At 46.5% G+C, this 13,798-nt stretch overlaps 1 long non-coding RNA gene across 1 annotated transcript; it reads right to left on the reverse strand.

Moving 5' to 3' along the window:
• Positions 1-2,983: 2,983 nt before the first annotated feature.
• LOC141731121 (uncharacterized) lies at positions 2,984-13,308 on the reverse strand. The gene is made up of 3 exons (XR_012583051.1): positions 12,949-13,308; positions 10,062-10,116; positions 2,984-9,159 (listed from the first exon to the last, which is right to left on the reverse strand). It is a non-coding gene; the product is annotated as an uncharacterized LOC141731121 (long non-coding RNA).
• Between the last annotated feature and the right edge of the window lie 490 nt (positions 13,309-13,798).

The raw sequence follows: 13,798 nt of genomic DNA on the forward strand, positions 1-13,798 counted from the left end.
GGATGCTGTCAGCAGCAGAAGCAGCAAAAAGCTTCTTGCATTCATTTGATACAGCAAAAAAGAAATATCAACAAAATCCTCAAGTTTCCTTTTCGGATTTAGGAGCAAGGCCGAAAACCTCAAAGCAAAGAATGAAATACAATGAATCACCAAGGACCTCTACAACTCCATTATTCATGCAAATTCCAATGGAATCTCCAGAGGAGGAATTTCAACAGCTGGTGAAGACAATGGATTGGAAGCGCATCAAAAAAGCATTGGCAAAAGACAAGCATTTATTTCCGGGTTCAGGAGATTTGACAATGCTGGTGACATATGATGCCCAGGGACAGAATCCAAGATGGGAAAGGATGGGTCACGAAACACTCAAAGACCTAGGGAAGGCGGCTCAAACTTTTGGGCTGGATTCACAATATTTCAAACAACTATTAAGAGGGACATTCACCACGTATGACCTTACGCCATATGATATCCGAAGCATTGTGGCAATGATTCTCACTGACACACAGAGTCTCGTCTGGGAAAAAAGATGGAGAAAGTATCTTTCCGAGTTGCAAAATAGATATTAAGGTGGGCCAAACGCGAATCTCACAGAAGCACAGTTGGCAGGGGATCCTCCGGATGACAACCCAGGGGAACAAGCAGTGCGTCTTCCACGAAGAGTGTTAAATGACATCAAAGAAGCAGCACGAATGGCAATCATGCAGATTACGCCAACAGGAGCTCTGGATGTTCTGTTCTCTTGCATCAGGCAAGGTCCCGCAGAACCATTCATGTCGTTCATCGATTGACTCACGCAAGCCGTGGATCGACAGGTGACGATTGAAGAAGCGAAGAGGCCTCTCTTGGAGAGCTTGGCTTTCGGCAATGCCAACCCGGATTGTCAACGGGTCCTTAGTGCCATGCCAGGACAGCCATCCTTGGCAGAGATGGTGGAGGCATGCAGCAAGGTGGGGACACCTCAGCATGTCGCATCGATTGTGAAGAACGAATTAAGAGAGGAATGGGAGGAACAGATAAAGGGACACTCAGAGAGGCAATCAGAAGACAAGGCGTTGGAAAAGATGCTAGAAAAAATACTTCACCAACAGAACGAGAACACCAACAAAGTTCTTGCAACGATACAGAAGAAGAGCAATCCCCCAGGAGGACAGTGTTACAAATGTAGGGAGTTTGGACACATAAGAAAGAATTGTCCACGAACGCATACACCAGCGCCAGCACAAAAAGCGGAAAGACCAATTTGTGCACAGTGTGGAAAAGGAAGGCACTCTGTGAAAGAATGTTATTCTCAGACAGACGTGGAAGGAAATCCGTTACCGCATCCGGGAAACAGGAAAAGGAGTGTGGCCGTAAATCGTCAGCGCCCTCAGACACAAGCACTGGCAGTGACACAAGAGCAGACAGGGCAATCATCACTGAGCGACAAGCAGACGCCCTCAGCAAAACCCTCAGTCGATTCCATAGCGACCCAGACCTACTCCCACCAGGGGCACAGTGTGCATTGGCAGCTTCAAAACTAGTATGCTTTCTAGATGAAAATCGTGCAGAGATACCAACAGGTGTCCACGGAGATTCACACAAAAAACAAGATTTCTTGATAGTTGGACAAGACAAATGCAGCATCCTTGGACTCATTGTTTACCCTACAGTTGTCTCTGCAGACAAAAATACTGAATTGACAGTTCTGGCAAGAGCACTTCGTCCACCATTGACTGTACCGGAAAATACTGTGGTTGCGAGAGCTTTCACCTTGCCACCACACGCCATTGGGGAAGTCATGTCAATCTTCGACGAAGAAGGGTTCCCTATGAAGGAACATGTTGAGGTACATACAACATGGGTGAAACACATAGGTCGAGATCGACCCACACTCACGTGCCAATTGACATGCGGAGACAGGACAATAGCAATCAGAGGTATGCTCGACACAGGGGCGGATGTCACAGTAATATCGTACATCTTTTGGCCACGCAATTGGAGCTTGGTCGCGCCCTTGGGTTCTCTCTCAGGCATAGGGGGAGTATCTCTGTGTCTGCAAAGTGAGAATTCCGTGGTTGTCACGGGACCAGGAGACAAGACGGCGATCATTCGTCCTTTTGTCGTCCAAAAGCCAATCACAGTCTGGGGTCGAGACCTTTTGGCACAATGGGGCGCGAAGATCAAAGTGGATTTTTAATAGGGGTCACTGCGGCACTCGCCACATTGAAGTTGACATGGAGAACAGACAGTCCAGTTTGGGTGGATCAGTGGCCCCTTGAACAGAAAAAGTTGAGTGCTTTGAAAAACCTGGTCCAAGAACAGTTGCAGAAGGGACACATCAGGCCAACAGACAGCCCTTAGAACTCTCCAGTGTTTGTCATCAAGAAAAAGCTATCAGGCAAATGGAGGTTGTTACATGATCTCAGGAAGATCAATGAAGTCATAGAAGACATGGGACCACTTCAGCTGGGACTTCCACCTGCCTCGATGATTCCCAGAGACTGGCCGCTTGTGGTCATTGACCTCAAGGATTGTTTCTTCAGTATTCTGCTCCATCCAGATGATGCTCCGAGATTTGCCTTTTCAGTTCCGAGTATCAACAAGGAAACACCTCTGCAGCAGTACCATTGGGTCGTCCTTCCACAGGGACTAAAAAATTCTCCGACAATCTGTCAATGGGACGTGGCACGAGCTTTGGCACCAGCACGGAAGAAATTTCCAAAGGTGAAGATCATTCATTACATGGATGATTTGCTCATTGCAGTGTCAACACAACAGGAGCTGCAAGAGCTGTGTTGTGCAGCTGGCTCTCCTGTCACAGATTTCAGAACACCGCTGTCTCCATCAAGGAACTCCATTGCTTTAAAACTGGCTTCACCAACACCAACAATGATAATGGACATGGGCAGATTAGAGGCATTAACAATGGCTTGCCTAGTTTGGTCTAGATCAGTGATCTCTCCAGCTGTGATGATCAGCAAGATAAAATATTGCTGAAAAACATGAGAAAGCATACCGTTAGGTATTTCAACACCAGAGCTCACATAACTGAAGGCAGATAGAGCACTCCCTTATGCTAAGAAAGAAATCAAATGTTGCTGTGCATGAGACAAAACCAGAACATTAAAGAAACTTATGTTAATTCGCATTTTTCCTATGCCTAATGATTTTCACTGTGCACTTCCAATATTCTCTGTACTAGAAAAAAGAGAAAGTATTAAGTTCAATTTATAAAGAACAGTTACATCAATAGGCAAAAAGTACTAGAGACAAAAAGTACTAGACAAAAAGTACTAGTAAATAAACACAGCTGCATAGGAAATTCACTGATAGGTGCTGTTTTACTGACTGGCGTTCAGAAAAGCTAGAGATATTTAATATCCCTGTGGTATAACTCAAAAAGCCTTGGTTCTTTTTTTATCGATAATTTAATTCAGGTGTGTCTAATTAGAAGCATTAGAAGTATTAGATATCCAAAACACAGCAGTGATAAATAACATGAGAGGTTCTAGAGGTAACATGAAGGGAACAAGGGCTTTTCCAGAAAGAAAGGAGTACCTCAAACCAATGTCTTAGTGTGGTAAAGTGTTTAAAATTTCTATAATTTTTCAGAAGCTGAAGATTAGTACCTGGTTTTGAAATGAGCAACTGCTGTTTTATAGCAGCTATTTACAGACTTAAAAGGAGGCAAACACAATGAAAATAAGAGAAAACTGAATTTCCAATTCCAAAGCACAGTTAACACAAATTGCTGTACCCAAATGCTGATTCTTTATTTAAATAGTTAGGTTTAAATCTGAAAGAAAAAGTAGAGATATTTAACACATTACAAGAATGAGGAATATTTCCGCAAAGTTAAAAAATACCCTCAGAAATGCAAGAAATGGGTCTCCTTAGCCCAAGTGCCTCACAGCATGGGAAATATATTTGATATACATACAAACATTAAGGAGCACCAAAATACTGACAGAGCTTGGTGATAAAACAAGTAGCACAGTATATGTCAAAATTTTCTGATTGGTCTGTCAGAATGAAATCAGCTAAAATCTATCAGTACATCCAAGTCCTTCATTCTTAAGCAAAACAAATTAAGTTTTAAAAAAACGAAGTAAAATTTTAACAGCAAACATGGCCAGAGCAGCACACAAATGAGCCCATGACCATAGAGAAGCACAGATGCCCTGCAATCAGCACACTGATTGAACAGTTCTCAGACTCCATGCCACTATGGTGGGACAGACAGTCAAGCCCTCTGGTAGCTACTTAGAGGTTTTTTCTCAACATTCTTGAGAGCAAAATTGTTCAGCACAAATCTCTATTCTATGTGCATGCCCTACAGGTAACAGAGCTTGGTAAGAGAGATTAGAGCAAGGCAACTGCTGCCTCAGTCCAACTGGCTGAACAGCCAACACAGCACCCCTGTACAACGCAACAGTAAGTACAGTGCCAGCAAACTGGGAGAGAAATAAATATCACTTGAGCAATGAAATTAATGTGTCTACTCAGTATAGGTTCATATGAGTATGTACCAAGAGAGAGCATCGACATGCTCTCTGTAGGCTGACAACAGAAGACCAAACTTGGAATTCAAGGGAAGGAAGTTAACATCAATTTACTATTCCATTCTATTCAACCATCAACATGGAAAACAGAAACATCAACCCAAAGCATATCCACAATGAAGACCTTGCACTTACTGCAGCAGTTCCTTGTTGCAGCAAGTGTGCTGCAAACCTTGCCACGTGGTTTATAATAGGAGAGAAGTTGGTTGGCCTGTAGAGTTGGATCTGCGGCAGAATTTGGTGGTAGGGCATCCGCTATTCCTTGGATCCCCACAACACGAGGACGGAAAGCTGCCACAAGAGCCCACAATTCCTCCAGTCATTATTTTATAAGCATTACTAAACAGCATAGCCAGAAGACAACTGACACAGCTGTGAACTCCTGAAGGGAAAATAAAGCAGCAGCATAACTGGAAATACAGGAAGCATGGAGATGAAAATAGTGGACAGTTGCAGAGATAGGATTTGCACATTTCTTCCCCATTCTACAATTCTTCACATTATTTTTGTGCCTTTAACATCAGAAAGTTCAGGATTTTAGCTTTTGAGCAGGCAGGGCTGATTGAGAAGGCTTAAAACTAGGTTTGAAGGGGAAGGCAATAAGACCAGATTTGGCAGACATGAGCCTAGGGCTGACATGCCAGCATCTGGGGGGTGAAATCAAAAGCCCAGCTAAAGTGCATCTATACCCTGCTAACTTTGAAGTGTGTGAGTATCACTGGAACACACCTGCACACTTACAGAGACAAGCCAGGGTTTCCTATGGTAATAAAAGCCAAAAGGGAAACAGCAGAAAATTATCTCAAAGGAATGATGAATATTCCTCCAGGAAGGCGATATAGCCAACAGCCCAGCTGAGTGCTTTACAGCAACGCAATGAGTACAAGCAACAGACAGGAGGACCTGGAAGCCATTGGTGCTCCTAGAAAGCTACAACTTTGTGCCCTTACTGAAACTTGGTGGGACATCCATGGGAACCCTGTCACTAGAGTATACAGCTATTGATGGCTACAGGCTGTCAGGAAGGAACAGGAGAGTAAGAAGAGGCGGAAGGGCTGCCCTCTATACCAAGAGGTGGACTGAGTGTGAAGAGCAGCTATGTGGGTAAAAATCAGATAGAAAGCCTGTGGGTAAAAATTAGTGACCAAGGCAACAAAGGGAACTTCATGGTTGGGGTCCACCACAGACTGCCAGATCAAGGGGAGCCTGTTGATGAAACTTTTCTGCTCCAGCTACGGGAGGCTCTTGTCCTGCTGGGGGACTTGAACTGTCCTGGCATCTGCTGGGAAAGTAGCACAGTGAGCTGTAGGCAATCCAGGAGACTCCAGGAATGCATGGAAGAAGAAAACTTCTTGACCCCCATAATCAACAGCCCTGCCAGAGAGGATGCATTACTGGATCTGCTGGTCACCAACGCAAGGCAGCAAATTGGGAACATCAAGATCAGAGGCAACCTGCACTGACTGCATTGATGAAATTGGCAGTCCTGACAAATATGGGTCAGGTAAAATTAGGCTCCTGAAGGTTAGGAAAGCAGACGCCCAGCTCTCCAGAGAGACAACCAGTGGGATCCTCTAGGATACTGCCCTCGGGGACAAGGGAGAAGAACAGACCTTGGCAGACTTTTAAGGAAGCTTTCCATAGAACACAAAAGCTAGCAATCCCAGGAGCAAGAAATCAGGCAAGGAAGGCAAGACACCACTATAGCTGAGTAGGGAACTGCTGGTCAAACTAAAGGGAAAGAAACAAATGCATAGACAGTTGAAGCTAAGACAGGTCACCCACGAAGAGTATAAAGTTCAGTTGTGTAGGGGTGGCCAAGGTGGAGCTGGAACTGAACCTGACAAAGTAGGCAAAGGGTAAAAGGAAGGGCTTCTATAGGCCCATTAACCAGAAAAGAAAAGTCAAAGGTGTTAGACCCTGATCAACAATGCCGGAAAACTGGTAACAACAGATGAGGAGGCTGAGGTACCCAATAGCTTTTTTGCCTCAGCTTTCAATGGCAAACTCTCTTTCCACACCTCTTGAGTGGATGGACAGCAGGCTGAGGACTGGAGGAGCTAAGTCCCTCCCACTGTAAGTAAAGATCAGGTGTGTGATCACCTGAGGTATCTGAATGTACTTAAGTCTGTGGGACCCATAGATGGCTTCACCAAGGGCAAGTCCTCCCTGACCAACCCAGGGGCCTTGCACAAAGGCATCGCTCAGTAGACAAGGGAGGGGACAGAGATGTCATTTATATGGACTTCTGTAAAGCCTTTGACACAGATCCCGACAACATACTTCTCTCTCAATTGGAGAGAGATGAAGCTGATGAGTGGACTGTTAGATGGATAACAAAGTGGTTGGACAGTCACATCCAGAGAGTAGTGGTCAATGGCTCAGAGTCCCAATGGACGTTAGTGACAAGTGGGGTCCCTCAGGGGTCCATACTGGGACCAGTGTTGGTTAATATCTTCATTAGTACATGAAGGGAACAAGTGTACCCTCAGCCGGTTTGCAGATGACACACCTGAAGGACAGGGCCATCCAGAGAGACCTGGACAAGCCTGAGAAGTGGCCCACGGGAATCTCTGAGGTTTAACAAGGCCAGATGCTGGTGCTGCATCTGAGCTGGGTATCAGTCCCAGTATTGATCCAGAGCGGGGCAGGAACAGATCGAGAGCAGCCCTGATGAGAAGGGTTTGGGGGTGCTGGTGGATGAGAGGCTGCACACGCCCGGCCGTGTGTGCTGGCACCCAGAAACCAACCATGTCCTGGCTGCATCAAAAGAAGTGTGGGCAGCAGGTCAAGGGAGGAGATTCTGCCCCTCCAGTCCCCTCAGTTCAGGCCCCACCTGCAGTGCTGCATCCAGCTCTGGAGTCCTCAGTGCCAGACAGACACGAACCTGGTGGAGCCAGTCCAGAGGAGGCCACCAGGTTAATCAGGGGAATGGAGCACCTCTCTTAGGAGGAAAGGCTGAGAGAATTGGGTTTGTTCAGCCTGGAAAACAGGAGGCTTAGGGGTGACATAATTGCAGCCTTCCAGTTCCTAAGGGGGGCTTACAAGAAAGATGGACAGGGACTTTTATAAGAGCATGTAGTGACAGGAAAAAGACGAATGGATTCAAACAGAGTAGGTTTAGATTAGATACTTCTTTGCTATGAGGGTGGTGAGGCACTGGAACAAGTTGCCCAGAGTAGTTGTGGCTGCCCCTTGCTTGGAAGTGTTCAAGGCCAGATTGGATAGAATTCTGAGCAGCCCTGGTGTAGCAAAAGGTCTCCCTGCCCATGGCAGGGGTCTGAAACTAGATGACCTTTAATGTCCTTTCCAATTAAAACCATTCTCTGATTCTATGAAATTGCAGGAAAAATAACCTAGCAAAGATATGCTGAAGACTATGTTTACTCCTCCTTTCTACCTTGTCAATTTACCTTGTTTAATTGGTTATGTCCTAATTAGACAAGGTCAGAAGCTCTTGGGAACACTATCTTTTCATTTTCTTTGTGCAGAAGTGAGAAAACAATCCCTGATTGAAAATTCCACCATTTCTGTAACAGAAATGGCAATCTCTAAGGGGTTTTCTAATGCAAAAAGCTTTTTTCAGTTTAACCAAACTATTTTTTTAAGTCCTATTTTAGATGGTACGTACTCTTCTATGGATCCATCTAAATTGACCTATTCCTGGCTTGTATCAATGCAGCTTCATTTGTCACTGTTTACATTGTCCATCATCAGGTTTTAGCATGGTATTGCTCAAAACTGCTGCACAAAGACCCTAAAAGACCACAGATCCAGATCCCAGTGAGGCAGACAAGGCTGAACTGAGAAGAAATGCTTGGATTTTAGCACTGGATTTCTATTTCAACTTTTTGTTGGCCTAAGACCAGAGGAAAAAAACTAAGTGAAAAATGCTTGTTCAAGAACAATTCTGTGTGACAGCATGCTGAGAGATCTCAGCCCTTAAAGATCAAGATCTAGCATTGGGAGCTGCCCTTAAACACAGCAGTGTGCTGGGGTGACCCTGGCTGGATATGAGATGCCCATCAAAGCCATTTATCACCCCACTCTTCAGCTGGACAAGGGAGAGAAAATACAATAAGGCTCATGGGTCAAGATAAGGACAGGGAGATTGCTCAGCACCCACCGTCATAGGCAAACCAGATTTGACATGGGGAAATCAGATGAATTTGTTGCTAATCAAATCCGAATAGGATAAAAAAAAGGTAAAAACTAAATCTTGAAAACATCTTCCCCTTACCTCCCCTCTTCTGATGCTCAAATTCACTCCCAAATTCTCTCTCTCCTCCCCCCTCAGTGGGGTACAGCAAATGGGGTCTGTGGTCAGTTCACATATCATCTTTGCTGCTCCTTCTTCAGAGGAAAGTCTCTCCTCACTCCTCCCCTGCTCCAGCAAAGGGTCACTTCCACAGGAAACAATCCTCAATAAACTTCTCCCATACGAGTCCTCCCCACAAGCTGCAGATCTTGTGTAGGTCCCTCCAACAAGATGCATTCAGTCAGGAACAGGCTACTCCAGGGAAGGGCATCCATGGGCTGGTGGTGGGTGTTTCTTCCCCCATGGACTCCATGGGCTACAGAGGCACAGCTGTCTCACCATAGTCTTCACCAGAGCCTGCAAGGGAATCTCTGCTTGAGTGCTTGGAACACTTTCTCCTCCTTCTTATTTACCAGCCTTGGTGTCTCTAGTACTGATCCTCTAATATATTCTCACTCCTTCCCTCTGAGTGCTGTCACACAAGGTTTTTTTCCTCCTTCTTAAATCTGTTATCCCACCATCACTGATAGACTTGGTCTTTGCCAGTGATGAGTCTATCTTGGAGCTGGCTGGCATCAGCTCCATTAGATACCAGGGAAGACTCTGGCAGCTTGTCAGAGAAACCGCCCCTGTAGCTCCCACTACCAAAACATTGCCATACAAACCAAATATAACCTGAAACCACCTCCTCTGAAGAAGATGGCTATGAAGAAAAGCAAGCTTTTAAGACAAACTTGAAAAGAGAGTGGTCAAACATATCCACATTGCTGGTGGGTAAATCCTGGTTTCTAACAGCCTCAGCAGATGGTGGCTCTGGAATCTTAACAAGCACAGGCAAAGGGCTGAGCTGAATCCACTGGCACCTGTAACCCAGCAGAAGTAACCACTTTGAAGCAACAAAAATTTCAGTACCGACTGACAATCAATTAAATCTAGACCCTTTCACTGAAGGTTATGGAGCTTGCCTGCATCAACACACATCTGCTTTTGTCAGCATCAGGGTGAGAGTAAAGCTATATTTGCCCCATGTCTTGGTGCTGCGTTTGATTTCTACCAGTTGTGAAAAAAACACAGCACTTCAAACATCTCCCCCACTCAGTGGCATTATTAATAAAAAGGTGTTCTCATCTTGGCAATAAGGGTTGCTGGGGTTGAAGTTCAAAGCAAACTCATGAGATACCTTGGGAAGTGGGACATTACAAACAGTTAGGGAATGCAGACATGGACAGAGCAAGGGCCCAGCATGGTGAACGCCCCACCTGCCAGCTAGGAGGAACCCGAGCTCCAAACCCAAATGCAGGAAACAGCTTGTCACTGGAAAGAAAAGGCAACAATAAAAATGAGAAAGAGTGTTGTGGTGTGTTGCAATGTCCGGTTTTAAACTTCCGGGGCCCTTCCCATGTGTACCTATCCCTTCTCCCTTCCCCCTCACCCCTTGCTGAGTGTGCCCTGTCAATCAGGCTAACACACCAGCAAGGCGTCGTGTGATTCGTCGATTTCAAAGGATGCTCCTCAGGCCTGGGGGTCATTGGCCTGTCTAAGTGTCATCCTCCCTTGAGACCCTGCCCCCTTCACCTGGTTGGTAACTCACCTGTCCCCTCCCCTTCCCCTGTCCCCGAGCTTATAAAGTTAATGAGACCATGCGGCCGGCATTCTGTTAGCAGCAGTGGCCCAGTGCAGACCTCTGTACTCATGGAATAAACATCTGGCTACCTTCTAGCAGAATCCATTCCCTTTCTCTCCACCATCGCCAGAAGCTCTCTCCTGAGGAGAACGGAGTCCTGTCTTGTGCTCCGCTGCACTCTGCCGCCAGCCAAGGTATCTCTGGGGTAAAACACCGCAGTGCTGCCTCTGGCCCAGCAGCGAAGGTCCGAACTGGCCTGGGCACCATCTAACTGGTTATACTGGGATACCCATTCCAATATATTGGCGTCCCTGTGGGTGGCTCGACTCTGCAGCCCGAAAACGGACTCGCAGTTCCTCAGAGAAGCTTCTGCCAGCCGTGCATCCAGCTGAAAGGAGCCTGGCTTCAAGACTCCCAGCTAGAGACTTTGGGAATACTCCCAGAAAAAGTTTCGTGGACTGTTCGGTGCCTTCTGGAAAGCCCAGCTTCATTGTGGTGAGCAGATTTTCCAGAGGGAGAAAAGGGCAGCCTCTCTTGCACCCAGAGAGAGGTCCTTTTCCGGTGGAGACCTGCCTGCCTGTACCCAGCCTACAGCTTCCATTTCACGTGAGTATCTCTGCTTTCGGTAGAGCAGAAGCTCAAAAACAGACTCTGCCGCGAGTTCTGTTCCTTTTTTGCCTTTGCATTTTGGCTGCGCAGCCCCACAGACAAGAATTCATAGCGTTCCAGCTTTATTTTCTGCGTGTGTTTCACTGTCTTTTAAAATTCGCGCCGGAGCGGCCCCGGCTCAGTAGCGTGCTCAGACACGTGTTAGGAGATTCTCTCTCTCTTTCTCTTTGCGGGGGAGGGGGGGGGGGCTCTCTTTCCACGTGGCCGGGGGACCTGCGGGGTCGGGAGTGCTCTGCACACGCCGCGGGGGGGGGGACGTCCCGGTTTCGGCTGCCACGTGGAGTGGCTGCTGCCTCTGCTCCGCGGGGGGGCTGCGTTCCACCGCGGGGGAAGCTTTGTTTCTGCCTCAGCTCGGCAGGGCGTGCCGGCTCGGCAGGGCGTGCCCTGCTGCCGCTGCCCGGGAATTTTAAAAGCAGTATATACAGCTGCATTGTGAAGCTTTTGTCTGCTCGTTATCGCTTTCTATCTGTGGTTTTTTTTAGAAATTGGTAGCTGATTTTAGCTTTGTTTTTCGTCAGGCGGGATTAAGTACTTTGCTTTTTATATCTATCATGGGTTCCAAACTTAGCATTGTACAAAGGGGAGTGTATTATGATATTGTTAGCATTTTAATCAAGAGTAATGTGAAATTCTCTAAAGGAAAATTGAAACAGTTTATAAGATGGCTTTTTCTGCAGTTCCCAAACATTTCCCCTGAAGAAATCCACAATATTCAATTCTGGGATAAAGTTGGGAATGAATTGATAACCTTACGACAATCTGGCAAATTACCCTCAGCTAAATTTGTGTTCTGGAGTTTACAAATTCGAACAGCATTGCTCAAACAAAAGGAAATGGAGAAAAAGCCAAATGTAAAGCCATGTGCCTCTGCTCTCCCTGTTCCTCCCTCTCCCTCTAAAACCCCTAAACCTCTTTCCCCAAAACTTGGTATTTTAAAGAGTGCAAACTCATTGGGAAGTCAGCTCCCAGAGAGTGCAAGAATACCTGAGTTGTTTTGTTCACAAAGCCCTGGCCAGGCTGCGTGTCTTTCCCAATCCCCTCCTCTAAAATCCCGAGCACGTGTTAGCTTTTCGGAGAGCAGTGATGTCCAAAATGGCCCCCAGTCCCTAGGGGGTGCACAAGATGGTGGATGCCACGTGGCATCTTCCCAAACCTGGTCTTCTTCTTCCCAAAATCCTCTTAAGCATCCCAAAATTCCTGCCCCATCCCCCTCTCCTCCTGTTCCTCGTGACACCTTCCCCCCTCCCCCCGCCTTTCCTGCAGTACCCTCAGCTCCGCCCCTCTACTCCTCCCAGGGGGCGTCTCCTGACGTGATGTCACCAGGTGACCCCGCCCCTTGTTCCCACGGTTTCCCCGCCCCTTGCCGGCTCCCTTTCCCCGCCCCCTCCCCGGGTTCCCACGGTGGGGACACACCCCCTGCCTGTCCCCAAACCTGTAGCTGTGATCCCAATGCTTCTGATTCAAGGGATACAGAGCAGGGGACAGCAGACCCAATGCATGGTGCCATGTTGTCACTGGCTCCTGTTACGTTTCAGCCTGCAGCTCAAGCAGGAGCAGCCCCAACTGCTAATTGGAGTTCTTTTGGACGACAATTGATTAAAGAGATCTGTAAATCTCATAAAGAATATGGTCCACACAGTCCATATTTCCGTGGCCTTTTAAATTCTGAATTAAGTAGGACTATTGTGGTTCCACATGATATAAAACAACTGTTTTCATGTCTCATGACATCCACGGAATTCAAATTATGGGAATCAGCATTGAAACAACTGCTAAAAGATGCTCTCCCAAGCTTACAGGCTGATCCAAACACAGCAAAAGACAACAATGGTAACCCTATCACTATTGATCACCTCTGTGGTGAGGGTCAATGGTCTTCTCCCTCAGTCCAAGCTGCTGCAATTCCTGCAGAAACACTTGAGAAAGTAAAGGAAGCAGCTGAAAAGGCATTCTTTTCCCTCCAACCTGAGGGGCCTTTTGAGCCCTATAGTAAAATCAAACAACTACCATCAGAGCCTTTTTTGAAATTTGTAGAAAGGCTAACTAGAGCCATTGAAATACAGGTTAAAAAGGAAAATGCTAGGGAAGCAATTTTAGAAGAAATAGCGTTTACAAATGCAAATGAACAGTGTCGAGCAGCAATCCTGAGCCTTCCTATGGAACCTTCCCCTACATTAAAAGATATGCTTCTAGTCTGTAACAGGAAAGTGCCTCTGATGAGTGTTGCTGAAGACTCCAGACCAAGGCTGCTGCCAAGACCACCTCAGCGTGTTGCTGTTGCCAGCCCTGCACCTTCTCTTTCAGCACAGCAGTACCCTGGGCAGCAGCGGAGACCAGCAATGGTTGAGCCCACTAAACCATGCCTGCTTTGTAATAAGCTAGGACACTGGAGTAACCAGTGCCCCCTGAAAAGGGAATTTGATGAATTTAAAAATAGCAGGGGAGGAGAACTGCAAGCCCTCCCTGGGGGTCAACAACAAAAAAACGAAGAATAAAGCGCCAGCCTGCCAGGCGTGCAGACATGAAAGGAGCAGGCCAAGAGAATAAGGGTAGCAAAATAAATCAAGCGCGCAATAATATTAACATTTGTGTAAGTGAAGCAAGTGCTTCAAAGACCAAGTCTGCTAGTCCACTGTTGAAAGTGAAACAAAATAACCTTTGTTATGATTTAAGTGATTCTGTATTAACCGCATCTTCTGTCAA

The sequence above is a fragment of the Zonotrichia albicollis genome, chromosome 17 (assembly GCF_047830755.1).
Source record: "Zonotrichia albicollis isolate bZonAlb1 chromosome 17, bZonAlb1.hap1, whole genome shotgun sequence".
NCBI classification, from domain to species: Eukaryota; Metazoa; Chordata; class Aves; order Passeriformes; family Passerellidae; genus Zonotrichia; species Zonotrichia albicollis.